The following is a 26,741-nucleotide window of genomic DNA, read 5'->3' as shown; positions in this document are numbered from 1 at the left end:
CTGTAATTCCAGCTACTCAGGAAGCTGAGGCAGGAGAATCGTTTGAACCTGGGAGGCAGAGGTTGCAGTGAGCTGAGATCGCACCATTGCACTCCAGCCCGGGCAACAGTGCAAAAAAAAAAAAAAAAAAAAAACCAACAACAACAAAACTCTGTTTACTACAAAATAAAGCAATGTCATTTGGTCTCAGTGGAGCAAGTTACCCAGTCACAGTCTAATGCAGTGAAGAATTAAGATGCTCATTGCTCCTGCAATCAGATCATCTGGGTTTGAATCCCAATGTCACCTCTTACCTTGGATAAACCACTTTCACCTGTCCAAACTCCATAAAATGGAGATAGTAGTAAATCCTCCATACAATAGTTGAGATAAATGAGAATTGAATGTGGTAATCCTTATAAAGTTCTCAGCCTCTGTCTGCTACTATCTAAATGCTAAGTAATAGTGTCTAAATTTCACTGGGTTGAATCTTGATCCTGTTTTACAGGCTGCCTGTGCCCTAAGGTGACAGGGTATCCCCAAAGGGCTATGAAAGTGTAGGGGAATGGGGTGCCTTTCCTGGAGCTAGATACAGTGGTGAAGGCAAAGCTAGGTTTGGTCAAGCAGGCAAGATGAGAATATAAAGCTTGGACAGATGATAGACAGAAAACTGGAGCAGGCTGCCATAGAAGAAAGGGGTAATTAAGACAGGAAAGTGAGGAGGAAGGCATGGCAGCAGCTGGCCTGCAGCCAAGATGGTTCCTGCTGGATGCAGAAGGTACTTGCCTGTGTCAAAACTTCCAGCTGGGCAACTGGCTATGGTGCTGTGTGTTATCCACTGATTGTCCTGCCCTAGGGTAGTTCTTCCCCGTCTTTAAAGGAGTCTGGCTCCTTGAATAGCGACTTCAAAGAGAAACAGCCAGGAGACTGAAGAAACTCAGGCCTTTCCTTAGGAAGGGGAGAAATTCAGTCCGTTCATTCATTCAGTCAGTATTTATTGAATATCAACTAGGGGACAAGAAAGGGGCTAAATGACGAGGATATAATTTATCTAAACTGGTGAACAGAACATATGTGAAACTTGCCTTTGTGAAGTTTGCTGTCTATTAGAGGAAGACAGACTTAAACATGTGAGTAAACAAGTGAATATATAACCACAAATTGTAAGCAGTCCTATGAAGGAAAAAAATAGGATGCTATGTGAGAAAACAGGAGAAAGATTCTTATTTATATGTCAGGTTGGTGATGATGCGGGGGTAGGGTTAGGAAAGCCTTCTCTGAGGAGGTGACAGTCAAGTTAAGAACTAACGGATGGCCGGGCACGGTGGCCCAAGCCTGTAATCCCAGCACTTTGGGAGGCCGAGGCGGGCGGATCACGAGGTCAGGAGATCGAGACCATCCTGGCTAACCCAGTGAAACCCCGTCTCTACTAAAAAATACAAAAAAAAAAAAACTAGCCAGGCGAGGTGGCGGGTGCCTGTAGTCCCAGCTGCTCGGGAGGCTGAGGCAGGAGAATGGCATGAACCCGGGAGGCGGAGCTTGCAGTGAGCTGAGATCCGGCCACTGCACTCCAGCCTGGGCGACAGAGCGAGACTCCGTCTCAAAAAAAAAAAAAAAAAGAACTAACGGATAAGAAAGAATTAGATAGAGTTGTAAGAAAAACTGCCTTAGAGAGGAAACATCAGTTGCGTAGACCCTGAGGTCGGAATGAGCCTAATCCAATCCAGGAACTGGAAAAAAAGACTGCAGAGCCATGTGCCAGGGGCACCAGTAACACAACATGGAGCCAGAAGTGTAGGCAAGGACCAGATGATACAGGGTGTTATGATGCCATTGTCATCATTTATTAAAGAGTTCCCTTTGTATCAACCCCTGTGGAAGAGGGGAAGGAAGTGAGAAATGCTGGGAACAGGCCCTAAGCCTGTCACAAACAGGCCTTAAAGAAACTGGCCATAAACAGGATTTCTGCAGCAATGTGACATGCTGGTGACGGCTAGCATGCACACTTCTAGAAGTTGTTAGCTTACTGGAGCAGGGCAAGGGAAACCTGGCCCACCCAGAGCAGAAAACTGCTCAAACCACAAACAATAGCAGGAGCGGCCTGTGCCTTAACAACATGCTTTTGCTCCAGATAATCAGCCAGAGCCTGTTTCTCTGCTCCTCACTAAGAATGCTTTGTTTCCCGTAAGGAATGCTTTTAGTTAATCTATAATCTATAGAAACAATGCTTATCATTGGCTTGCTGTCAGTAAATACATGGGTCAAACTCTGTTCATGGCTCTCAGCTCTGAAGGCTGTTAACCCCCTGATCCCACTTTGCACTCTATTTCTGTATCTTTGTCTTAATCCCTCTAGCACTGCTGGGTTGGGTCTCCACAACTGAGCTGGTCACGGCAGAGAAAGATGGGGCAGAGCAAGACATGAGCTGAGTGGCAGACCCAGATGACAGCCACAGCCAATCCCATGTGAAGCTCCGCAGCTAGAATGGCTATCCAGAGTTGCCCAGAGTTGGCCAAGCCTTTATACCCCCGCGATGAGTGGTCCCTGGATGCAGGGCACCCCGGGAAGGATGAAGTGGCTCCCTGTGTCTGAGGTCAGCCTGCAGGGGCTGACCATTGAAGACATCTACCAACAGCATTCCCAGCAGCCAGACTGCTCACTGTGTTCACCATAGCCATGGTCTGGGATGGTTGGGATTTATTCAAATGCAGTGGAAAGCCTTCATATGATGGGAATGAAGTAAGCAAACCAATATGGCTGCTGTATGGAGCCTGGATCAGAGGCTACAGCTTGGAAACAGAGAAACCAGTCAAGAGGCTGCTGTTCAGGCGAGGGATGCTGGATGCTGGATGCTGTGGCTAGGAAGGAAGGAGCGGTGGTGGAGAGAAGTGGAGAGATTCAAGATATACAGAAGAAGCAAAGAAAGGAATTAGTGAGGGCTTATTTCCAGCAATATGAAATCCATAACACGTTATGAGAGAAAAATGTGAAAATCAAAGGCTATGCTAAAGAACTCAATCAATATTCTTAAAATAAAATTTTATTTATCTAAGTAGGATATTGCAAAGAGAGTGTGGTTACTTTGGGATATAGCTTTGAACTTGCTCTCTTTCAACCAGTTAGGTTTAATGTGGCCTTAGCCTTCCATTTGACATAAACATAAAGGGCCAGCAGTGGATTGGCCCCCAAACAAGTGACCAAAACAACATTTGTGGAAAAGCCAGCATTTCTTTTGGAACAAAACTGCCAGACAAAGATTTGCCTACAGTTTACAAAAGCGAGAACAAAGTTACATGCAGTTATAAAGGCATTTTGATTGATCACCACCTTGAAACATAGCATTCTGGAGCAGCATATGATCCAAGTATCCCATTTTATAGACAGGAAGACTGAGACTCATGGCAGATGATTGACTTATGACCACATAGAAGATTTGCAACCAAGTGTAAACTAGAATTCAGCTTTCTTCTCCAGAGCATTTCCCACTATGGTTCACACCCCTTCAAATGGTTAGATGTGGAGGAAAAGCTGCAGAATTGAAGCTCCTAGCCAGTTATTCCTAAAACTAGGATTCTATCTCATAAGACAGGACAAGGAAGGTTTGCTCATTATGTTTTTTGTGTTTTTAAAGACTGAGTCTTGCTCTGTCACCCACGCTGGAGCGCAGTGGCACAATCTCAGCTCACTGCAACCTCACCTCCCAGGTTTAAGCGATTCTTGTGCCTCAGTTTCCCTAGTAGCTGGGATTACAGGCATGTGCCATCATGCCTGGCTAATTTTTGTATTTTTAGTAGAGACAGGGTTTCGACATGTTGGCCAGGCTGGTCTTGAACTCCTGGGCTCAAGTAATCCACCCGCCTCAGCCTCCCAAAGTGCTGGAATTACAGGCATGAACCACCACACCCAGCCTGCTCATTGTTACTCTTCACCAAAGAAACTGATGATCAAATCAGCATAAATGGTCCATAAAAGATCTAACGTAGTATTCTCTAATCTGTCTTATCTTTTGAATATAGACTTTATTCACATTTTCAAATATTCCTGAAAGCTCCCTAAAGCTTTAAATGTGCCATGAGGAAAGTGCTCACGTTCATGGATTTCCAACTTTCTTATCATCAATTTTCAATGTCTTTATTCTTTTTCATAAAGGTCAGTGAACAAAAATTGCATTCTGAGATGCAATCTCCTGAATTATAGACCTTCTAGAGAATCTGCCTAATGTTCCAGTCATCACACACAGCAAAGACAACTCCTGACCCATGAAAGAAAAAACATGCCACTGAGACCTTTTGTATGAATCTTTTTGTTAATAGAACCAGTGAGCTTCAACTGAATTCAATCTTAAATTTCCAGAGCACCACTGCTGGATGCTCACAGAAAAAAACAGGCGCTCCTCTAGGATATCTTAACATTTAAAATTGGTAACTTATTTTTCCAGCATAATGTGAGGAAGCATGAAACTTTTCTCTGCTTGCATTTATTCCTGGTCCCCTTCCCAAACGTCTGCACACTGCACCTGATAATAATGTGTCAGTGGGCAATGCCAAACTTAGCAGGGAGATAGGAGAGAGACAGAGGGGAGAGGAGGAGACAAGAAGGGAATAAAGAAAGAGGTAGAAAAGATGAGGTGAAAAGTAGGGGGAGAAGGGGGAGAAGGGAGGGAAGAAAATTTAAGGGTTAGGGAGGGGAGGGGAAAAAATAGAAGGGACTGGAGGAAAAAGGAGGAACTGGAGGGACTGGAGGAAAAAGGGACTGGAGGAACAGATCAGGGAAGAAAGCAGAAAGGAGGGAAGGCTTATGAATTCGCTCTCATTAAGCTTTTCTCCTTTCATTCTTTTCTTCTAGTAGCTAAGAGGAATTTGAAGACATTTCCATAAAAATTTATTTTTGTAGGTACAACAGATAGGATTTTGACAGCAAAGTTCTGATAATTACCCAAGTGTATATTAACAGTCTGTATTCAGGACTTTCAGAGCTTTTAAGATACAACCAATATTTTACAAAATGTAGTTTTCTTCTCTTAAAATGAATTAGATAATAACCACGCTTAATGAGCAACTACAGACTGGAAACACAGAGTGTGAGACTACATAAAACAATTTCTATAAAGTGATTAAGATGGTAGCTGGCCTGTAGAAGCTCAGCAAACAATAAATTATTATTATTTGTGTAATGTTGCAACCCAACAAAACTTACAATAAAATTAGTTGTGTACATATACATAAGTGTATATGCATGTGGTAATTAGCCATAAGTTCATAAATGTTAGTGCACGTGGTAATTAGCCATAAGTTCTCATAAATTCTTGTAATTAATATTACCTTTATAGAACCAGACCTAGTTTTTCTATTTTTCGTTTTAGAGCTCTGCATCTTTATAATGTACCATTGTTTATGTTTTCCCTACATGCAGTTTAATTCTCTTTGCACATTCATGATAATCCCATTGTTAAATGCCATAGAGGCCAGATAAGTTCCCCCAAGCAGATGCCCCAGCTTTCCCACCATGCCTTAGGCAAACACTCCCTGGGCTCATCTGGAAGTGGGCTGGCCTGGGCACCTGAGGGTAGAAGAGCTCAAGGGTCCTGACTGTGGAGTATGAACTGTGCAGCATCCCCCAGAGAAAGGACACGTGTGAGGGGACAGGCTGGGCACAGGGAGACTCAGAGCGAGGTGGTTGATGTGTTTGGGAGAGAAGACAGAGTGACAGTCAACCCTGGACACAGGGGTGTGGAGCAGAGCTGACTGGTAGGTTGGGTGAGCGGGATCTAGTTGGGCCAGGATTGGATTCAGGCAGGGCCAGGGACACCAGGGAACTTTTTAATGATTTGGGGGAAGCCTCTAAGCAGAGATTTTTTGAAACCTAGCCATAATGAGTGCAAAATGGCAGAGATAAGGTCAAAAGAACACAGGGGTTCTTCTCTATACAGGCAGAGAAAAGAAGCAAAATTATTCTCCCCTTCTGTCCTGCTTCATACACTTGTTCTCTTATTAATATTCCAACTGTACTACCCAGGCATGTCCTCCAGTTCTCCCATCTCTCTAGGCCTCAGGATGCAGACTATCGATCGAAGTTGGTAAGGTGAGATGGGGTCTGGGGAGTGGGACGTGGAGAGAGGAGACTAGGAACAGAATTTCTTCCAAGCTTCCTTAAACCAAATTAACCACAGAGGGATCACACAGAGAGAGTAAAAGTACTTAAACTCTGTGACTCCATCACCTAGTTTTGAGGGTTCGGTGCCTACTCCCCAGCTTCTATCTTCAAAAATGGGGATTGTAATCATTCTGGGGATTATATATCCTTCTAACGTTGAGGAGGAAAAAGCTTCGTAATCATTTCCCAAGCAAATGCATCTGCATCCAAAATTCTGATTACAATTGCAGGGAGTTCATAGACCCCCTGGATCAAGTCTAGGGACCACAAGTTAAAAATAATTAATACCTACATGTGTTTACCGTTAATCACGTCCTAATGCTAAGTAAATGTGTGCAGCAGCATAAGGGACTGAACATCATCTCCCCAGCGTTTTCGGGGCCCAAACTCCCAACATTTCTGCAGTTTCCATGGGATCAAGTGAGAGAGCTAAACAGTGAAAACTTGCTTCGTGGTCATTTTCCTCAGCGTTTGAAATGAAATAAAATTAATGACAAGGACAAAGCATTTTTTAATGGATACAAAGTTTCTGTTTGGAGTGATGAAAAGTTTTGGAAGTAGATAGTGGTGATGGTTGAATACCACTGCGACTTTGATTAATGCCACTGAATTATACCCTTAAACTGTTTAAAATGGCAAATCTTACGTTATATAGTGTACCACAATTAAAACAAGGTTAAAAAATAATACTTTAAAGAAGGAGGAAAGTGCGATACCAACAAAAAAGAATCTAATACTATGCCTGGCATGTAATAGACACTCAACGAAAGTTACACTCTTCTCTCCCTCAACCCCGAATATGGGAATTCCCGCAGGGCTACCACACTTCTGGTCTTTGGTGGCTCCTGTGGAAGGTCCCTTCCCTTGCTCTCTCACCCTTTCTTTTGAATTTTTTTTTAGCTTTATTGAGGTATAACTGATGTACCAAAAATTGCACACATTTCGTGTGTACCTCTTGATGAGTTTGGAAATGTGACTACAGTCATGAAACCATCACCACAACCAAGGCACTAAACATATCCATAACCTTCAAAAATGTCTTTATGTTCTTTTGTGGGATTTGGGGGGTTTGTTGTTATTGTTTGTTTGGTAAGAACACAACATGAGATTATCCTCTTACATTTAAAAGTATACAATACCATATTGTTAAACCTAGGTACTATGTTGTACAGCAGGTATCTAGTACTTTCTCATCTTGCGTAATAGAAACTTCATACCCATTGAAAAATAATTTCCCATTTTCCCCTCCCCCAGCCCCTAGCACTCACCATTCTAATCTCTGCCTTTATGGGTTTGACCATTTTAGATACTTCATATAACTGGATTCATATAGTATTTGTCCTTCTGAGACTGGCTTATTTCACTTAGCATAATCTCCTCTAGGTTCATATGTGTTATCAAAAATGGCAGGATTTCCTTGTATTTTTTAAGGCTGAATAATATTGCATTGTAAGTTCATATCACACTTTCTGTATCCATTCATCTGTCCATGGGCATTTGGGTTGTTTCCATAGTTTGGCTATTATGAATAATGCTGCAATGAACATAGGATAGGGAACACATTCAAACCATAGCCTCTTCCAACTCTCTTCCTGTTCCCCAACCTATAGGATCCATAGCTCCTCTCCAACAGGAAAATCATGCACTGATATCCACCTGCATTACATGTAATCTAGTACATTAATGGAAAAACTTATGCCTCAGGTCCTCTAGAATCTTAGACTTTCATATTCAAAATTCAGGCTTTTGCAATCAAATCTTCTTCTGCCAAACAGTAAAGAGACTCAAGAGCCCATTTTGAATCTCAAACTTGAGAACTGGTTTCTTATTTGTTTTCTCTGCTATACTATTCCTTCCAGAGGAAATTGATACCTCTAGTCTAGTTTGAATGGTGACAGCATACCAGAGATTAAAAGGAACTAACAGGAATTTTTTCAAATGGTTAATATATTAAAATGTTATACCCTATTCCTCAACTGTGAGTGTTTACCGAAGGATTTTGTCTTTGTGTGGCTGTGCATACATGCAGTTTGGCAGGAATGCAGACCATATGTACTGCTCTGGCCCCCATCAGCCTGTTTTGTTTTTTTTTTTTTCCTATTTGTCAGCAATATCTGGTTATATGTTCATCAGAAATATTTTGTTTTCATGATCATTATAGTGGCTTGGATTCAGAGCCACTAGATCCATAGAATATGCAGATAAAAAGTAGAGTCAGCCTATTCAATATATTTCAGTAGTAGCCAAGAAAATTCAGGCACCAAGCAGGAAAAACAAAAATGGAAAAGATGTATGTGCTTAAGAATTAACAATTGGGTATCATTCTTTGAACCAAAAAAGAATACAAAAAGTACTTTATCAGTAGCAAAGCTCATTAGTTCTTTTAATACCAATTGTAATGTCCCAAATCCCTCCTGTCTTTCCAAAACTGTTTTATTATATTTGATAATTTTTTCATTGAAATGAACTGAAACAATTCTGAAAGAAACTTCTATACAGCTGGAAGCCTTGGAGCAGATGAGAGTTTGAGTAAGCTCAGTGAGAATTTAGTCAAGCTACCCTGGCTTGTAATTCCTTTCCAACTTATATACAACTTTGATTGAACATTGCTATTTTCTATCAACCACAGTTAGGTTAGATCTTTACAGAAGCCATTTCAACCTGAAACTTTAAAGAAGTTCAGATGTTAGTGTTTCAATGTTCAATAATTTTTATAGACTCCTACTGTCTCTGGTTTATATATGAGTCAAAGAAAGAGAAAGTCCAACAAAACCCAAGTGATTCATAGAAACCTAAGATTAACTTGTTGTCCAGTTCATTTCCAGGGTCACATTGCAGGGGATGATAAACCATCTTACTTTAAAAGTCTGCATAGAGGTAGATTCTATAATCTTTTTAAATTGCTTGCTCTAAGAATCTATGTTCTTTGTGCTTTTTTTGTTTTTTAAAAAAATCTTTTAAGATTATAAAATTAATATTTATTTTTAAATGAACACAATATAGAAAATATTAAAGAGGAACTCTCCCTCTCCATCCCCATGATACCATGATTAGCCTGGCGCTAATCACCAAATACAAGCAGAGTTTGAGCACTAGAGTCCTCGGGTGACTCAGATGTCTCTGGGACATATCTGTTCAATCCCAAGGGCTGCCCTCCAGCACTCTATGTGTGTGGAGATTAGGAGGGAGCTGTCCTGAAGGAGTGCCCACGAGAAGTTTGACCTAATTCTGCCAGCTGCCTATATGGTGTATGATACTGGCCCATTCCATTACTATCCGAGTCCTGTGAGGGTATTGGGAAATGTTGTGATTAAATATCGTAAAAGCAATTTCACTACACTGTTGTATACACTGGGGCCAAGGCAACTACCTTAAGACCCCTCTCTCAGATTATGACAAAACTAAGGAGGGATTCTTTCCTGGGGCCAGAGGTGCTCAAGCGCCTCTGTGGTGAGGCTGACAGCACAGAAGTCCGGCCTTAGTGCCCACTGGGAACAGATGTGCTGGTGAGCACATTTTAGAACCCCCAGCTCCAGGACTGGGGGATTTATTTGGAGCATGTTGTGTAAAGAGCTGTGGTTCTATATAACACAGGAAAGAGGTAGAACCAGGGAAATAAGTGTTTTTACTAATAGTGTAAACCCCTTAGTATCTGTAGGCAGGTGAGGGCTATGAAAATTCATATTAAATAACCATAACTTTTTATGATTCAATAATTTTATTTCCTAGGGTGTTTTGTACATTGCATTTTTCATTATTTAATGAACAATGTCTTATTTCATTTAATATTCTTCAAAACATCCTTTTGTTTTGTGCTCCTAGATATCCCATCTTGATTTGGAAGGTCTCCCCCATTCCTAGATTATACACATGGTCTGTTAGATTTTTATTATTTTATTTTTATAATCAAACTTCTTTACTCATTTTGAATATATATGTATATATGTGTATATATGTATATATGTGTATATATACGTATATATATGTATAAATTTTCAAAGAGAGGCCTAATTTTAATTTCCTCCAGACAGACTGTCAATTGGGCTAGCATCATTTATTAAATAACCCAACCTTTGCTCAGTGAGTTAAAATACTTCTTTGTCATATATTAATGGCTGCATAGTACGTTATATATACCATAATGTATTTAAGAAAGGCAGCATATGTGCTAGTTAAGATGTAAGATGCAGATTCTAGAGTCAACTGCATGGGCTTGTCATTTATTAGCTATGTGATCTGGAGTAGGTTTCTTATTTTAGCGCAGCAATTTTTTCTTTTTATTTTTCTTTTATTGTCTAAAACAAAAGGTTTGACTAAGAAATGCATTTTAAAATAAATATATTTTTTTATTTCAATAGTTGTGGGGGTACAGGTGGTTTTTGGTTACATGGATAAGTACTTTAGTGGTGGTTTCTGAGATTTTAGTGCACCTGTAACCTGAGCAGTGTACACTGCACCCGATAGGTAATATTTTATCCCTCATCCCCCTCCCAACCTTTCCTCAAGTCCCCAAAGTCCAGTATATCATTCTTATGCCTTTGCACCCTCACAGTTTAGCTCCCACTCCTAAGTGAGAACTTAACAATATTTGGTTTTCCATTCCTGAGTTATTTCACTTAGAATAATGGCCTCTAGCCCCATCCAGGTTGCTGCAAAAGACATTATTTTATTCCTTTTTATGGCTGAGTAGTGTTCTATGGTGCATATATACCACATTTTCTTTAACCACTCATAGGTCAAAGGGCATTTAGGTTGGTTCCATATCTTTGCAATTGTGAACTGTGTTGCTATAAACATTCCTATGTATGTGTATTTTTCATATGATTCTTTTCCTTTGGGTAGACACCCAGTAGTGAGATTGAGATTGCTGGATCGAATGGTAGATCTACTTTTAGTTCTTTAAGGACTCTCCATACTGTTTTCCGTAGTGGTTGTACTAATTTACATTCCTAGCAACAGTGTAAGAGTGTACCCTTTTTACCACATCCATGACAATATCTATTGTTTTTTGACTTTTAATGGCCATTCTTGCAGGAGTAAGGTGGTATTTCATTGTGGTTTTAATTTGCATTTCCCTGATGATTAGTGATATTGAGCATTTTTTTCAGGTTTGTTGGCTGTTTGTATATCTTCTTTCAAGAATTGTCTATTCATGTCCTTTGTCCACTTTTTGATGGGATTTTTTAATGCTGATTTGTTTGAGTTTCTCATAGAGTGTGGATACCAGTCCTTTGTCAGATGCATAGTTTGCAGATATTTTCTCCACTCTGTCGATTGTCTGCTAATTCTGCTGATTATTTCTTTTGCTGTGCAGAGCTTTTTAGTTCAATTAGGTCCTATTTGGTGGTTGTTGTTTTTGTTGCACTTGCTTTTGGGGTCTTAGTCATTAATTCTTTAATGTCAAGAGAGCTTTTCTGATGTTATCTTCTAGAACTGTTACGGTTTCAGGTCTTAGATTTAACTAAGGCTTTGATCCTTCTCGAGTTGATTTTTGCATGAGGTGAAAGATTGGGATCCAGTTTCATTCTTCTACATGTGGCTTGCCAGTTTTCCCAGCACCATTTATTGAATAGGGTGTCCTTTCCCCACTTTATGTTTTTGTATGCTTTGTTGAAAATCACAGTTGGCTGCAAGTACTTGACTTTATTTCTAGATCATCTATTTGGTTCTATTGGTCTACATGTCTATTTTTATGCCAGTATCAAAGCTCAGCTATTTGTTTGCTTTGTGACCATGGGCAAGTTACTTATCCCTCTGTGCCTCAGTAGCCTCATCTGTAAAATGGGGATAAAATCTCTTATGTTATGTTCATTAGTTGATGTGTTCTGCTGTGGTAGATTCAATTCCCTATGCTCAATGCTTAACACATCAAAGGTTTATTTCTTGCTCTAGTCATTGTCCAGTGTGGGCCAGGTGGCTCTCTTTGGTGGCTTTTCTCCATGTGATGATTTTGGGATCTGAGTTGCTTCAAACATGTGGCTCCTAAATTGCCATGGAATGAACATAACATAAGAGATTTTATCCCCATTTTACAGATGGAAGAGAAGACAGAGCTGAAGTGTCACTCTGAGTGATCTTTGGACTTAGGTCAATAAAAAGCATATGTTACTTTTGCCCATATTTATTGACTAGAGTCACATAATTTCCAACTGAACTGCTAGGGAACCTGGGAAAGACAGTCTTCTTTTATTCCCAGGGAGAGGAAGTGTTTTGATTAACACAAAGTGCAGTCTCTGCCATATTGACTATTTGCCTTCCAGAAAGGTTACATTCTCACCTTTAGTAAACGAGACTACTTACTTCCACTCATTATTGTCTATAGCAGTTGTTATTTTTCTTACTTTACTTTTTATGAGTTTTATAAGCTGAGAAAAATGTCAACTAGAAGTTATCTAGAAGATAACATCAGAAAAGCTCTCTTGACATTAAAGAATTAATGACTAAGACCCTAACAGCAAGTGCAACAAAAACAACAACAACAAAATAGGACCTAATTAAACTAAAAAGCTCTGCACAGCAAAAGAAATAGTCAGCAGAATTAGCAGACAACTGACAGAGTGGAGAAAATATCTGCAAACTATGCATCTGACAAAGGACTGGTATTTTTATTTATTTGATTTTATTAATTTTAAAATTAAAATTAGCCACTTACACTTATTTATCTTGTTTTATAAATTTCCTGTCCATTGATCATAATAACAGCTGAGTTAATGAAGCAGCTTGATAGAGTGGGGGGAAAGAATGAGATTTTGAGTTAGAATATTTAGCTTTGAGTACCAGACCTATCACTTATTGCCCGCATTATTTGGTTCTCCTTAATTTCAGTTATTTAAATGTGAAAGAGAGAAAATAAAGTATACTTCACAGGACAATATAGAAGTTAGTAAAATATATGTAAAGGATACATATTTTAAATATATATCATTTATCTATATTCTTATAAAACTTCATACATTCCTTTATTGAGTCATATATTCTGTTTTCAATGATTTCTCCTATCCTTTTTTTCCCACTAGACCATAAACTTTTTGAAGGGATGCATTTGTGTTTGTGTTCCTAGAGCCTACCACAATTTCTAACATACAGTAAACTTTAGATGATTGTTTCTTGAATGAATAAATGATTGAATGAATAAACAAATTGACGATATTGGATCCATTTTAGACTTTACAGGCTTAAAAAATACCCTGCAATATATTTGTTTACTGAATCTTCATAACAGTCCTTCGCACGAGCTTGGTAGATACCATGAGCTTCTGAAACAAAATGCTAAAGAGCCTCAAATATTTTATACCCTCTCTTCTTTGCTGGGTATATCACTGCTGTTTACCAAATAAAAGGGGGCCCCTACATTGGCCAGTGGGACAGGAAGGACATCAAGAAGGGGGAGAAGAACACAATTGTCACCTCTTACAACAGGAACTTCATGGGCCGCAGTGATACCAACCCTGAGACCCATGCCTTCGTCATGTTCCCAGAGATTGTCACAGCCCTGGCCATTGCAGGAACCTCAAGTTCAACCCAGAGACCGACTATCTGATGAGCAAGGATGGCAAGAAGTTCAAGCTGGATGAGCTTCCCCAAGTGGAGTTTGACCCAGGGCAGGACATCTACCAGCACCTCCACCCCCGCCAAAGGACAGGAGTGGGCAGCACATTGACGTGAGCCCCACCAGCCAGTGCCTGCAGCTACTGCAGCCTTTTGACAAATGGGATGGCAAGGACCTGGAGGACCTGCGGATCCTCATCAAGGTCAAAGAGAAGTGTACCACTGACCACATCTTGGCTGCTGGCCCTTGGCTCAAGTTCCATGGGCACTTGGACAACATCTCCAACAACTTGCTCATTGGTGCCATCAACATTGAAAATGGCAAGGCCAACTCCGTGCACAATGCCCTCACCCAGGAGTTTGGCCCCGTCCTTGAGACTGCCTGCTACTACAAGATACATGGCATCAGATTGATGGTGATCAGGGACAAGAACTACGGTGAGGGCTTGAGCCAGGAGCATACAGCACTAGAGTCTCACCACCTTGGGAGCCGGGCCATCATCACCAAGAGCTTCGCCAGGATCCATGAGACCAACCTGAAGAAGCAGGGCCTGCTGCCCTGATCTTTGCTGACCCAGCTGACTACAACAAGATTCACCCTGTGGACAAACTGACCATTCAGAGCCTGAAGAAATTCTCCCCTGGCAAGTCCCTGAACTGCATCATCTGGCACCCCAATGGGACCCAGGAGACCATCCTCCTGAACCTCCTGAACCTTCAACAAGATGCAGATCAAGTGGTTCTGCACCAGCAGTGCCCTCAACAGAATGAAGGAGCTGCAGCAGTGAGGGCAGAACCCGCCGCCCACCCCCCACCCCCCATCCCTCACCCAGCGCTGGAGTCATGTTCAAGTTCAGCTCTACTTGAGCCATCAGAGGATCTGATCCAGCCAGCCATGGCTTCTTATTCCAAGATGGTGTGACCAGACATGCTTCCTGCTTCCCAGTCAGCCCACGGAGTGACTGTGGTTGGGGGGGGGGGTTCTTAAAATAACTTTTTAGCCCCTGTCTTCCTATTTTTAGTTTGGTTCACATCTTAGGCAGCTCCATGCAACCGTATTTTTTTTTATGACAAGACTCCCATCTAAAGTTTTTCTCCTGCCTGATTATTTCATTGGTGGGTGAAGGATTCTAGAGAACCTTTTGTTCTTGCAAGGAAAACAAGAATCCAAAATCAGTAACAAAAAAAAAAAAGAGGGCCCAACCTTTAAACCATGCAGTCAGCACCACATCCTTGCTCTCAGCTCCTAGTTAATGCTCTCCACCTGTATAACTTCACCAGTGTTTACTCTCAGAATGCCTGCTGTGCCCTTAGCCCCATTCTAAGAGTTCCTGTGCATAGATTCTTACTTAAGAAAGTGGACGTAGTCAATTCCTTTAACTTCTATGACCATGTGTTTTACTACATTATCTCTACCACTCACCTGTTTTGGTCTAGCAGAAAGACCACACCCAAAGGCAAAGAATCCCTGAGCTGACCATTAGTCCAGAAAGAGGCCATGTACTTCAGCTTTGTCCAACAGGTATGACAGCAGTTAACCAAAATTTATCAAACTCTTACACTTTGGGAATTGGGGGTTTGAAATATAGAATTGGGCAGAGAGTAAAGAATACTGAAGCAGAAAGACAATGAGAATGCAGTACACAATTGTCAAATTCAATGCTTGCTCCCCAAAATATCGCTACAACAGCCTGTGGATAAGACAAAGCTGAGTGTATTGTTCATCTACTAAGAAAGAATGTCTACAAAGTCTTATTAACAAAGTCAGGATACTGATTGACATTTCGAAGTGTGGTTTAAGATGGGTTCTTTTGATGATGGAGAGAAGCTTAATCAGGATGAGGGTAGGGTTATGATAAAATAGTTTAGGATTGTTGCAGACAGCTAGGTGAGAATTTTAAGAGAACGAGTTCAAAGAGTCTTGGGTATGAACTGGTTTAGGATGCATTCTATAGAAGAGTTCATAGTTCTTTGGGGAAGTTACTGGAACAAGCAATAATATTATTTGCAATTTTTATCTTCCTGGGGAAGAACTGCGTTCAGTAGTAAAGTTATATTGATGAAGACAGTCAACTGTATAGACAATTTTTATTCTCATCACAAAGCAAAAGCAGCAAATAAGTAAACAGAAGCGTAAAGTAGAAAAACACTGTCCAGAGCAGAAACACAGAGGATCTAAAACACACCAATAGGGGAGGGCCTGGTGACCAACCTGTACTGCAGAAATGATGTCTTTTTCTCTGATCCAGCCTTTCTTGCCTTAGACAATCTGGATCATCATGCTATCCAATCAGTAACTTGTACACTTTTCTCATGTTGAACAAAAAGAATAAACCAATCCAAATAGAGTATTCCATGCTAAGCCTTGGGCTCACAAGTTTAAATTCTTACAGTTCCATTCAACAACTTCGGAGTTGGAGAGAATCCCATTCGGATATGAGGGAAAAAATTACCAAGTCAAGAAATCATGAACTCTGCCGGCATGTTTAAAACTTTCAGGGTATCAGGCACGCAGTATAAGCTCATTATGCAACAAATATCAGATCTCACAGCTCGCTTCATATATGTACTACCCTGTGAACTGAAACATGTTCGTATTAGAAGTGCATTTGTTTCCAGTTACAAAAATGTGCTGGTTATGATGGATTTAGGAATTATGCTTGTTCTTCCGCATATCCACTCTATGGCATAACTCTTCTTCCCTCTTGTTATCTGGCCTCTGCTTCCACTTGGGACATCTATCACTCCTGTTATCTACCACAAGTTCCCAAAATTCCATCATCCAAGAGTTAGTCCTTTTTGTTTTGATTAATAGCAACAGTCTGAGTGGTAGATGATGTGCAAAGAAGAGCCACTCATGAGGGACAGACTAGAGCTTCTCACACACCCAAGTGGCATGGGCCATAGAGTAGGAAAATCATTAGGTCTGTTTTGTGCCAGAAATCTTTGTGATGAGTAAGTTCTTCCTCATATTTCTAAACTTGGAGCTTTTCCCCCTTAGAGCCTACATCTTTCATGAAGATATAATATTTGCTAAATTAAAAAGTCACACCAAATTGTCATTGAAATAAAAATACATATGCAACAACCAGTCTGTTCAATTGCCTATAAATTACATAATATATAGAGAAAAGAATAGAAAGCCCCTGTTTATTTCTTCTGGACACACCAAAAAGAAATTTGTCTGTAGTCGTTGTATTTACCAAAGCGTTGTAGTGTTGCCTGGGACAATCAATAGAAGGTTACTTTTCCTTGAGTATCACAAGGTAGTGCAATCCCAGCTCTGCAAATAACTGGTTCTGTGATCTTAAACAAGCTACTTAACATATTATTTGTTCATTTACCAAATAAATGTTTCTTAGGGTTTAACTATTTGCCAGGCTTTGTGCTGAAAACTGGATAAAATGGCAGGTAAAATACAATCCTCACCCTCCATGGCTTTATAGTATAATAATATCTTCAGCTGAAAAATAAGCCAATAACTTCTACTTCAGAAGTTATGAAATTTTTATTTTTAATTTTTGCGGGTACATAGTAGGTATAAATATTTATGGGGTACGTGAGTTTTTTTAATAAAGGCATGCAATGTGAAATAATAACATCATGGAGAATGAGGTATCTGTCTCCTCAAGCATTTATCCTTTGAGTAACAAACAATCCAATTACACTCTTTAAGTTATTTTAAAATGTGCAACTAAGTTATTATTGACTATAGTCACCCTATTGTCTCAAATAGTAGGTGTTATCCATTCTTTCTAACTATTTTTTTGGGGGGTACCTATTAACCATTCCCACCTCCCCCAGCCCTCCCTCTACCCTACCTAGCCTCTGGTAACTATCCTTCAACTCTCTATGTCAATGAGTTCAATTGTTTTGATTTTTATATCCCCAAAACACCCAATATTTGCCTTTCTGTGCCTGGCTTATTTCACTTAACATAATGACCTCCAGTTCCATCCATGTTGTAAGGTTATGAGATTTAAATGAGATTATTCTATGTGAAAAGTGCCTGATTCTGTGCCAGCTCTGTGGTCCATACTTATTTACTGTTATTTCTCTTCTTTTTCTTCCTTAGCAGAGTGTCAAGCATAATTCACTCGGATATGGTGCTAAACCTAACTTGTACATGTCAGAAATTATATATAGGCAGAGAAGATAAAAATGCTACACATGCCTGATCGAAACCATCCTGGCTAACACAGTGAAACCCCGTCTCTACGAAAAATACAAAAAAAAAACTAGCCAGGCGTGGTGGCGGGCGCCTGTAGTCCCAGCTACTCGGGAGGCTGAGGCAGGAGAATGGCGTGAACCCGGGAGGCGAAGCTTGCAGTGAGCCAAGACCGCGCCACTGCACTCCAGCCTGGGAGAGAGAGCGCAACTCTGTCTCAAAAAAAAAAAAAAAGAAAAGAAAAGAAAAGAAAAAAGAAAAAAAATGCTACACACGCCTGTCAGGTACTCATGCTGCTTCCAGAGGCCAAATTTGCCGTTTGGGTTTTTTAAAGGTTTGGTGGCGGGCTGGTTAAAAAAGAGTCTGCTATTTTTAAAAAATAACTATCTTAATTTGGATTCTCCCAGAAGCAGACCCTGAGACAAAGATTAAAGTGCAGATAGTTTCACTGGGAGGTGATCCCAGGAAATCTCCGTAGAGGAGTGGGAAGGAAAGGCAGTGAATAAAGGCTGTGTTACCAAGCAAGTCCTGTTGTTGGCAACTAGGGTTCAGTTCTCTGGGGAACATTTGGAGACAGTGGAGAATCCACAACGCAGAGTTGCTTCCACTGAGGGGTGAGGAGGTTGGGGTATTTGTCCAGGCACCTGCCAACCTCCGTTGGCTGAGAGCTACTCCCAGGACATCACTCCTAGGTACTTTCATCCTGCCCAAGGCTGGCACTGGGGGAACAGCATATCCCCTGGCTGGAAAATCTCCCAGAAAGGTGTAAGTGCTGGAGATAAAGAAGATGAGGGGGGCTGGGCATGGTAGCTCATGCTTATAACCCCAGCACTTTGGGAGGCCAAGATGGGTGAATGGCCTGAGATCAGGAGCTCGAGACCAGCCTGACCAGCGTGGTGAAATCCCGTCTCTATTAAAAATACAAAAATTAGCCAGATGTGGTGGTGGGCACCTGTAATCCCAGTTACTTGGAGGCTGAGGGAGGGAGAATCACTTGAACCTGGGAGACGGAGGTTGCAGTGATTGTGCCACTGCACTCCAGACTGGGCAACAGAGTGACACTGGGTCTTAGAACAGAACAAAAAACAGAAAAGAGAAGAAGGAGAAGGAGCAGGAGCAGGAGCAGCAGGAGAAGGAGGAGAAGCGGGGGAGGGGGAGAAAGAAGAAGAGGAGGAGGAGGAGAAAAAGAAGCATCTTCTGCAATGTTCAAAACGTTTTGACTTGCCACCAAACAACTGTGTTGACTGGAGGTCTTTTCATTCTTATTAGAAGTCAAATAAGATCACACAATACCACAGACCCTGATATAAGTAATTTTTTATTGCCTGAAAGATATTCCCATTCCTTAGCCTGACAGTCCAGTTCTTCCACGAGCTAGTGCTATACTACCTGTCTCTCTCCACTCCTTGATAAGACCCCTTTTGCAAGCACGCAAGAGCCCCAGATGCATATTCCTACCCCAGGAATTATATTCATTCTGTTTCTCCTACTCAGAATGTCCCCCACCCTGACCAGTTGCCCCTCTTCAAGGCCCACATGAAGCCCCAAGCCTTTAATTAAGCATCTTGACCACATTCCTGGCCTTAACCTACCCATTCCTGGAGCTTCTTGTCTGCATCACTCATTGAGGACTTTGTACTCCTTGCCCTCCATGGTTTATCATCAAGTGAACAATCCTGTCTCTCCAAGTGGACCACAAATCCTGTTCTCATGAGTAGGGAGACTGCATGTTCCTTCTGGAAATAGCCACATCCTTTTTATTTTCACGCTTTCAATAGTCAACTGCTTAATGAATGTTGAGTTGTTACAGTGACCTGGGTTGCTTCCTCATATCTAACTACATATTAGGCAGTCATACCTCTTTAAGGGCAATGAAGTCTCCCTGAAGTGTAATCCAGGTTTCTGAGAACCAGAAAGCTTAATTGATTCAACAATCACCTTGAACTTTAAAAGGAATTACTCAAAAGTGTTTTAAGGAATCCTACCTACTTCATTGTTTGGCAGCTTCTGCCCATCAGCTCCCTTTGCATTTATTGCTGTAACGTGAAGCAGCATGGTGTCATAATTAGGAGTATGAATTCAGGCACCAAATAGATGTGGGTTAAGAGCATGGGCACACTGAACGTGTGACCTCAAGCAAGGGAAATAGCCTCTGTATGCCTCAGTGTGTTCACTTGTGAAATGGTGATATGGTTTGACTGTGTCCCTACCCAAATCTCATCTTGAATTTTAACTCCCACAATTCCCATGTGTTGTAAGAGGAACTTGGTGGGAGGTAACTGAATCAGGGAGGCAGATCTTTCCCATGCTATTCTCATGATAGTGAGTAAGTCTCAAGAAATCTGACGGTTTTAAAAAGGGGAGTTTCCCTGCAAAAGCTCTTCTTCTCTTGTCTGCCACCACGTGACATGTGCCTTTCACCTTCCGCCATGATGGTGAGACCTCCCCAGCTATGTGGAACTGTAAGTCCATTAAACCTCTTTCTTTTGTAAATTGCCCAGTCTCAGGTATGTCATTATCAGCAGCATGAGAACAGACTAATAAAAATGGGGATAGCATTATCACATCCATAAGTTTGCATGTAAAGCATTTAGCTCAGGCTGTAATAATAGAAACCACTCATTACCTGTTGACTATCATTATAAGATAGATTAATTTTATATTATAATATGTACCCAAAATTAAATTTAGATTTGGATATACATTAGCAAAAATTTCAGCTAATTGTACTCTCTCCTATTAAGCAGTACAGCTGGAACCCTCTTAATACACCTCCACTGAACCAGTTCACAAAATTAACAACCACTCTCCATTCCCTCTGTAACAAATGCTGACTGACACTTGTAGGAGGCTGAATTCTCCAGATTAGGAGGCCATGCTTCTGAACACAACCTAGTACTTCTGTTCCCACCTGTGGAGTTGTATTTTCACTAAAGATTCAGCTGGGTTTGCTCCCAAACCTGGTTTTGCTAGTTCCCTTCATCATAATTATATAATTTGATTGAATATTACTCAAACTGACAAAATATGGGTGTGAAAAAGTAGTAATTATGTTAATAAAAATATAAGTTGAATATTTTGGAAGGAAAAATAAATTTGGTAAATGTTTAAATGAATGAGGTGTGGGGAAGGTAACTATAAAAGAACTCTAGAAGAGTTCTACACTCACGTTTTGTTTTTGTTTTTGTTTTTGCAGGAGGCTTTAAATCCTCAATGTACTTTAAAGATGAAACTGGGAATCATAGAGAAAACAATATGGGGTTAGTTTACACATGAAAATGATGCAGAGCCATGATTAGCCAATTCATGCTCAATGAAAAGACCTTAGACCCACATTGGCAGATGGGTGAATAAATATACATGTATAGATTTCAAGTTAAAAGATAATGTTTAAGGTGTGTGGGTTTTTTTTTTAACAATTCTCATTTATGACCTATTTGATTACTGACTAGCTATGATCTTTATCACAATAAAAATATTTCTTCCCTACTTTGCATTTCAATACAAAGGCTAAAATATAGCTTAGCCTCACTTGTAGGCTAAAAGCCCTGGACAAGTAATCTAGCTTTTTGAGAAGAATCCAGAATCTTTTGCAAATGTTCACCTTAGGGGCTGCATTTTGACAGCTCCATTTCTGAAACAGGGCCAAGAAATGTTTTACCAGTCCTGGTCTCCCCAGTTACTTTTCAACACAACCAACCTGCACTCTGGGAGCCAGGAAGTCTCCAGAAAGTTCAGTAGAGGCATCCCTATCCCAAGATGTGGTCTGGAATTAGTCTTGCCATCTTACACACAATATACATGCGGTGAACTTGGACCTCTACATACTTTCAGAAATACAACCCCCTTCCATTCTAAAACTGTCTACGTCTACCTAATCCCTAACTCTCTCAATGCTTTCAAATTATTTCCCCACTTTCCAGCACCTGGAATTAAACCCTCTATGAGCTCACCTGCCTGGGATCCTGAGACTCAACTTGCTCTAATTTATACCATGCTGTGTGAGCTGGACCTTTCCCCTAGATGCAATGGAATATTCAGAAGCATGATACAGTTATCTTCCTGATTTCAAGTGTGGTCCATGTCTAGAGACTCCTAATTTACATCCTACTTGCCGGATCAGATCCTGGGGACCTCCGCACTGGTCAAACCCACTTTTACCCTGCTGGTTAGGACACTATCATTTGGAAAGCACTATCATTTGGACTAGATTCCTAGGCTGGGTCCAAGCCTCTGACTCCTTATCCGTCATTGGCCCATTCCTGTGGTATGGTTTACCTCACAGGGAACCTAGTATGGACTGACTATGCCATGAATCAGGACCATTCTTGGATTCTTGCCTTCATGGCTTCCACCATATTCTAAATCAAATGCACTCTCCTGCCATTTGGGAAAACAAAGAGTTTAGCCTATTCCAGGTTTATTCCAACTCACCTGGCTTGGTCTTCTTCTTGGGCAATGTAATTTTAGGATATAGACCAAAATCTGTTAAGCAAAAGTACTTTACTTTGGATTTATCCTGAAATAATTCTGCAGAAATTTTCTGTGGAAGACTTTAAAACAATCACCTGTTTTGGTTTGTTTGCTCTCTTCTACTTCATGAGCTGTTACCTAAGGATAAGAAGAAACATAATAGGGCTTTCCAGAGTTTTCATGTAAGGGTCCCCCACCCTTACACCAAGTAAAATTTAGAGAAATGGTATGAGGTCAGAGCAAGAATGGGGTCACGTCTGATCCTATCCTACACACTAGTTATACTTGCTCCAATAGATGCATATTTTTTGACATTTTTTACAGCCAAGAGTTGGGGGGGGCGGTTTCTATTTCAATAAAGAGAAAAAAACTATTTTATTTTATTTTTGTTTTTTTGAGACAGAGTCTCTCTGTCACGCAGGCTAGAGCACAACGCTCCATCCCACTGCAGCCTCAACCTCCCAGGCTCAAGTGATCCTCCCACCTCAGCCTCCCAAGTAGCTGGAACTACAGGTGCCTGCCACCACACCCAGCTAATTTTTGTATATTTTTTTTGTCAGAATCAGACTTTAGCAATCTGAAAATGTGTTCTTCTGGCTTTAAGTTTTGCAAAATGGGTCATAAGTCAAAGACAGATTTGTTCACTATCTCTTAGTATGTGTGATTATGTCTCTGTATAGACAAGTGTCTGTCTATAGATGCTTTTGCTTTTTATAGTGATTATAGTTCCACTTTAATGTATAAAGTCTTATTCTAGTAATGCTAAAACCTGAATTAAATATTCCCTGAGTCTAGTGTTCTCTTCTCCCCAGCCTGCCTCCCTCCATCTCTCCCATAAGGCTGCTTCTCCACCTCCATTAATGCCAGGTCTTTAGAGAGCACCAGCATTCCTACTGAGAACCCAGGGATGGTTGCTGACTCTTATGTCCCTCTGACCTATACCCTCTGGTTGAAGAGCTTCTTTGGGGGAGGTGTGGGGTAAGAGGAGTCTTGGCAGTTTCTCTTCAGAGTTGTGCATTTTCACTGGTAGGTACCTCTTCTTGAGGTTCAGGTGCTGTGAAGTTGCTCTTGTCTGGTACCATGGAGACTTGAAACTGGTCTTGGCCCTCTGAGGAGTCAGCTAAGACAAGCTTATTATCCTCTTCCTTATCTTCCATCTTCTTTGCCTCTCCAGGTTCTGAAGCAATCTGAGATGTCATTAAGGTGGAAAAAGTGCAAAGTTCTTTGGGGTTCTGATTGTGGATGTTTTCATTTTCTTTGGCCTCAGGAGTTCTTACTGGTTTCTCTGGTGGTTCTGGATTAGGAGAGACCTCTAGGGAGGTCCTAGGACTTGGAGTCTCAGTCCCCAAGGAGACCCTAGGGCTGGTGGGTGAATCCCCTCAAGAAGCTGGAGGGCTGGAGGGTATGTTCCCTGAGGAGGGCCTGGGGCTTGGAGTGTCTCTGGGTGGAGGAGGCCTACTAGGGGGTGCTGAGGTCCTCTGGAGAGAGGCTCTCTTCTTTGGTTGTTCAGATCCTTCACTTGTGGTGCGAGTTCGGAGGACTACTTCTGTGGCAGATGATGCAGGCTGCCTTGAAGGACTCAGGGCTCTGCCTGGTGATGGAGCTGGGGAGCTAGGGAGAACTTCCTCCTGGGACTTGCCACTCTCAATGGTAGGCGAGGGCTGGGCCTGGGTGGGGCTATTGCAGGCTGGTAGAGGCTCTTCTTCCTCAGAGAAGCTTGCTTCAGATTCTTCCTTTTCTATTTCTTCATCTTCTAAGGGCTCCTTGATCTCACAATTATCTTCCCCCTGGGCTGCATCAGGTGCCATATCTTCAGTTGTTGAGACAGATTCACTCTCACTCTTCAAGGAAAGTGTAGAGGGACTAGTAGGTGAGGTAAGAGGACTGGAGACCACAGATGTTTGAACCGGGGGAGAAATGACTAAAGAGCGCCTGCTGCTGCTTGATAGTCCCTTTACCACAAACACTTTATTGAAATGTTGCTTCTCCAGTTTGCTCATCACCTCCTAGAGATTGTGGTTCAGCTTGCTCATTTCCCTGTAGAAGACATCCCTCAAGTTGGAAATGTTTTGGAAGATGGTCACATAGTAGCCAATGTGACTATTACAAAGAATAGGCAGCTCCTCTAGTAGTTCTTAGTTCAGATCTTCAAACACAGTCTGGGCTTTGTTGAACTCTTCCTCTGTCTTGGAAGTCTTGGCCTCATCTTTCTTCTTGGCATTCTGCACTGAGTCCAGGTGATGTCGGGCACCATCATAATCCACGAGTTTTCAACCCCGCTTGGCAATTCCCTCCTTAATATCACTGAACTGGGCCAAGTAGTAAACCAAAGGTGAACGATTTAAACAAAGCACTAACAACTTCTACCAACAACAGGCAGAAGACCACAAGCTCTACAAGGACCTTGAGAACTTCCTTAGTGCAGCTAAAGTGATGCATGAAAGTTCAAAAAGAGTGTCAGAAACCCTGTAGGAGATCTACAGCAGCAAGTGGGATGGTCATGAGGAGCTGAAGGCCATTGTAGGGAATAATGATCTCCTTTGGGAAGACTACGAGGAGCAACTGGCTGACCAGGCTGTGAGGACCATGGAAAACTAATTTTTGTATTTCTTGTAGAGATGGGGTTTCGCCACATTACCCAGGCTGGCCTCAAACTCATGCAATTCACCTGCTTCAGCCACCCAAAGTGCTGGGATTACAGGCTTGAGCCACTGCGCCTGGTGATAAAACTATTTTAAACTGGAGAGAAGTGGATGGAATCAATCAAACGTTTGTTGAGCCTACTATGTGCACTGATTCACTCATCCCGCAAGTATTTATGGAATGCCTGCTCTGTGAAGTCCCCATGCTGGGTGAGCCCTGCCTGAGGATGCAGAAACTAACAATAGGGTATAATCTTACTGACATGGAATTTACTGGGCAGGACAAACTTATGTCAAACACCGGCTATTATTGTGTCTGTGGATGGATCATCCTGACATCTTGGTATTTCAGTTGCTGAGTGGTGATTGTATAATTTTTGTGATTTTTATGTCTTTTGTGAGGAGGATAGGAAAATAGGTACAATTTTACCATCTGTTATTTTGGAAGCTGGGAGGATAAATGAAAGAGATGAAAGATAGGCTAATTGGTTTGCATATTTAACAGTAGCTTACAAGAAAAAAGAGTTAAAACAAAAGGTCAAAATGAGAAAGACAAACATGTATTGATGCTATGCATGCTCTCCTGGTTTTCCAACAGCAGTTAAATGGAAAATCAGAAACAATTTTACCACTTCACAATAGTTAAACAAAGAAAACACTACCAAGAACAAAACCCTCCCTCCGCTACCTTGAGCCCACTTGTCTCCCCTCTTGCTGGTGTCTCTCTCTTTCCCACAGACAACACTTTCCAGTCCTGGCACTCCTACAGTACGTCAACAGAAATAAGAGCATGTGCCCAGCAGCTACAATTAGCTAGTCACTGAGATTGTGAAAACCCATTCAACTCCCTGGTTTAGGCTAAGTGGCATTTTCAATATATCTAAGTGGTACTGAGGAAAAGCAGGCAGGAACAAAGACACCAGTACTATCTCCAAATAAGAATAAGGCTTCAGTGTCCCTCCACTGGGATAGCAAAAGGATTCAGGACCCTGACACACATGCGCAGGTGTTGTCTTTTGCAGACCAATTTGGCCACATTTTGCTGTGGTTTGCATGGCACCGTGGAAATCAGTGTGGTCCCTTAGGAAAGAGGAATGGAGGATCTGTCAGGAAACCTGGATTCTGGAGCCAATGCTATGGCTTCCTCGAGGCTTCTGAGTCTCAACTTTTCCACCAAGTGAGGACAGTAATGTTCAACTTCTTACCTCTCAGCACAGAAATGAAAATTAAATGGGTTAATATGTCAAAGTGATTTTTCAAATCGTAAGGTATGATGCCTATAGGAATCATTAACACTGAATGACACTGTTGAATACCAAAGGTTTTTAAATGCAAAATGAGGCAACTACATAGGAGTTTATTATACAAGATTATGCTGCAAATCTCTGCACTGCTGCAGAGGTTATCTAGCATTTGAAGAGATACTGTTTGAGGCTGGTGGAGCCAAAACCACTGACAATGATAAATCTACAGCGTCAGAGGAAAGGACAACACAGGAACTAATGATGTTGCAGAAGGTGCTGAGTAGTTGGCATAACCAAATCCAGATGTCCATGGAAGAAGGGCAGGGGACATTTCTGACAATTGAAATGTACAAACAAGCCCTGAGCCACCATCAAGTGAAAGACGTCCCTCCCCTGCGTACCATATGGCCAGAGTGGCTTACAGGTAGCTCAACCGTGGGACAGATTTGGCCTCATCCCTTCCCTTGCTCACCTGGCACATAAAACTAATAAAAATCATTGCTGGAAACAACCCAAATGTCCCTGACTGATGAA

At 41.4% G+C, this 26,741-nt stretch overlaps 2 pseudogenes across 1 annotated transcript; one reads left to right on the top strand and one right to left on the bottom strand.

Moving 5' to 3' along the window:
- Positions 1-708: 708 nt before the first annotated feature.
- LOC112627022 lies at positions 709-14,468 on the top strand (annotated as a pseudogene). The gene is made up of 2 exons (XR_003120011.1): positions 709-757; positions 13,473-14,468. The product of XR_003120011.1 is annotated as an aconitate hydratase, mitochondrial pseudogene (transcript).
- An 8,433-nt stretch (positions 14,469-22,901) lies between these two features.
- Positions 22,902-26,741, bottom strand: part of LOC112627020 — a 59,065-nt pseudogene continuing 55,225 nt past the window's right edge.

The sequence above is a fragment of the Theropithecus gelada genome, chromosome 6 (genome assembly GCF_003255815.1).
Source record: "Theropithecus gelada isolate Dixy chromosome 6, Tgel_1.0, whole genome shotgun sequence".
In the NCBI taxonomy this organism is placed as follows: Eukaryota; Metazoa; Chordata; class Mammalia; order Primates; family Cercopithecidae; genus Theropithecus; species Theropithecus gelada.
This window is presented reverse-complemented; position numbering and strand designations above follow the sequence as displayed.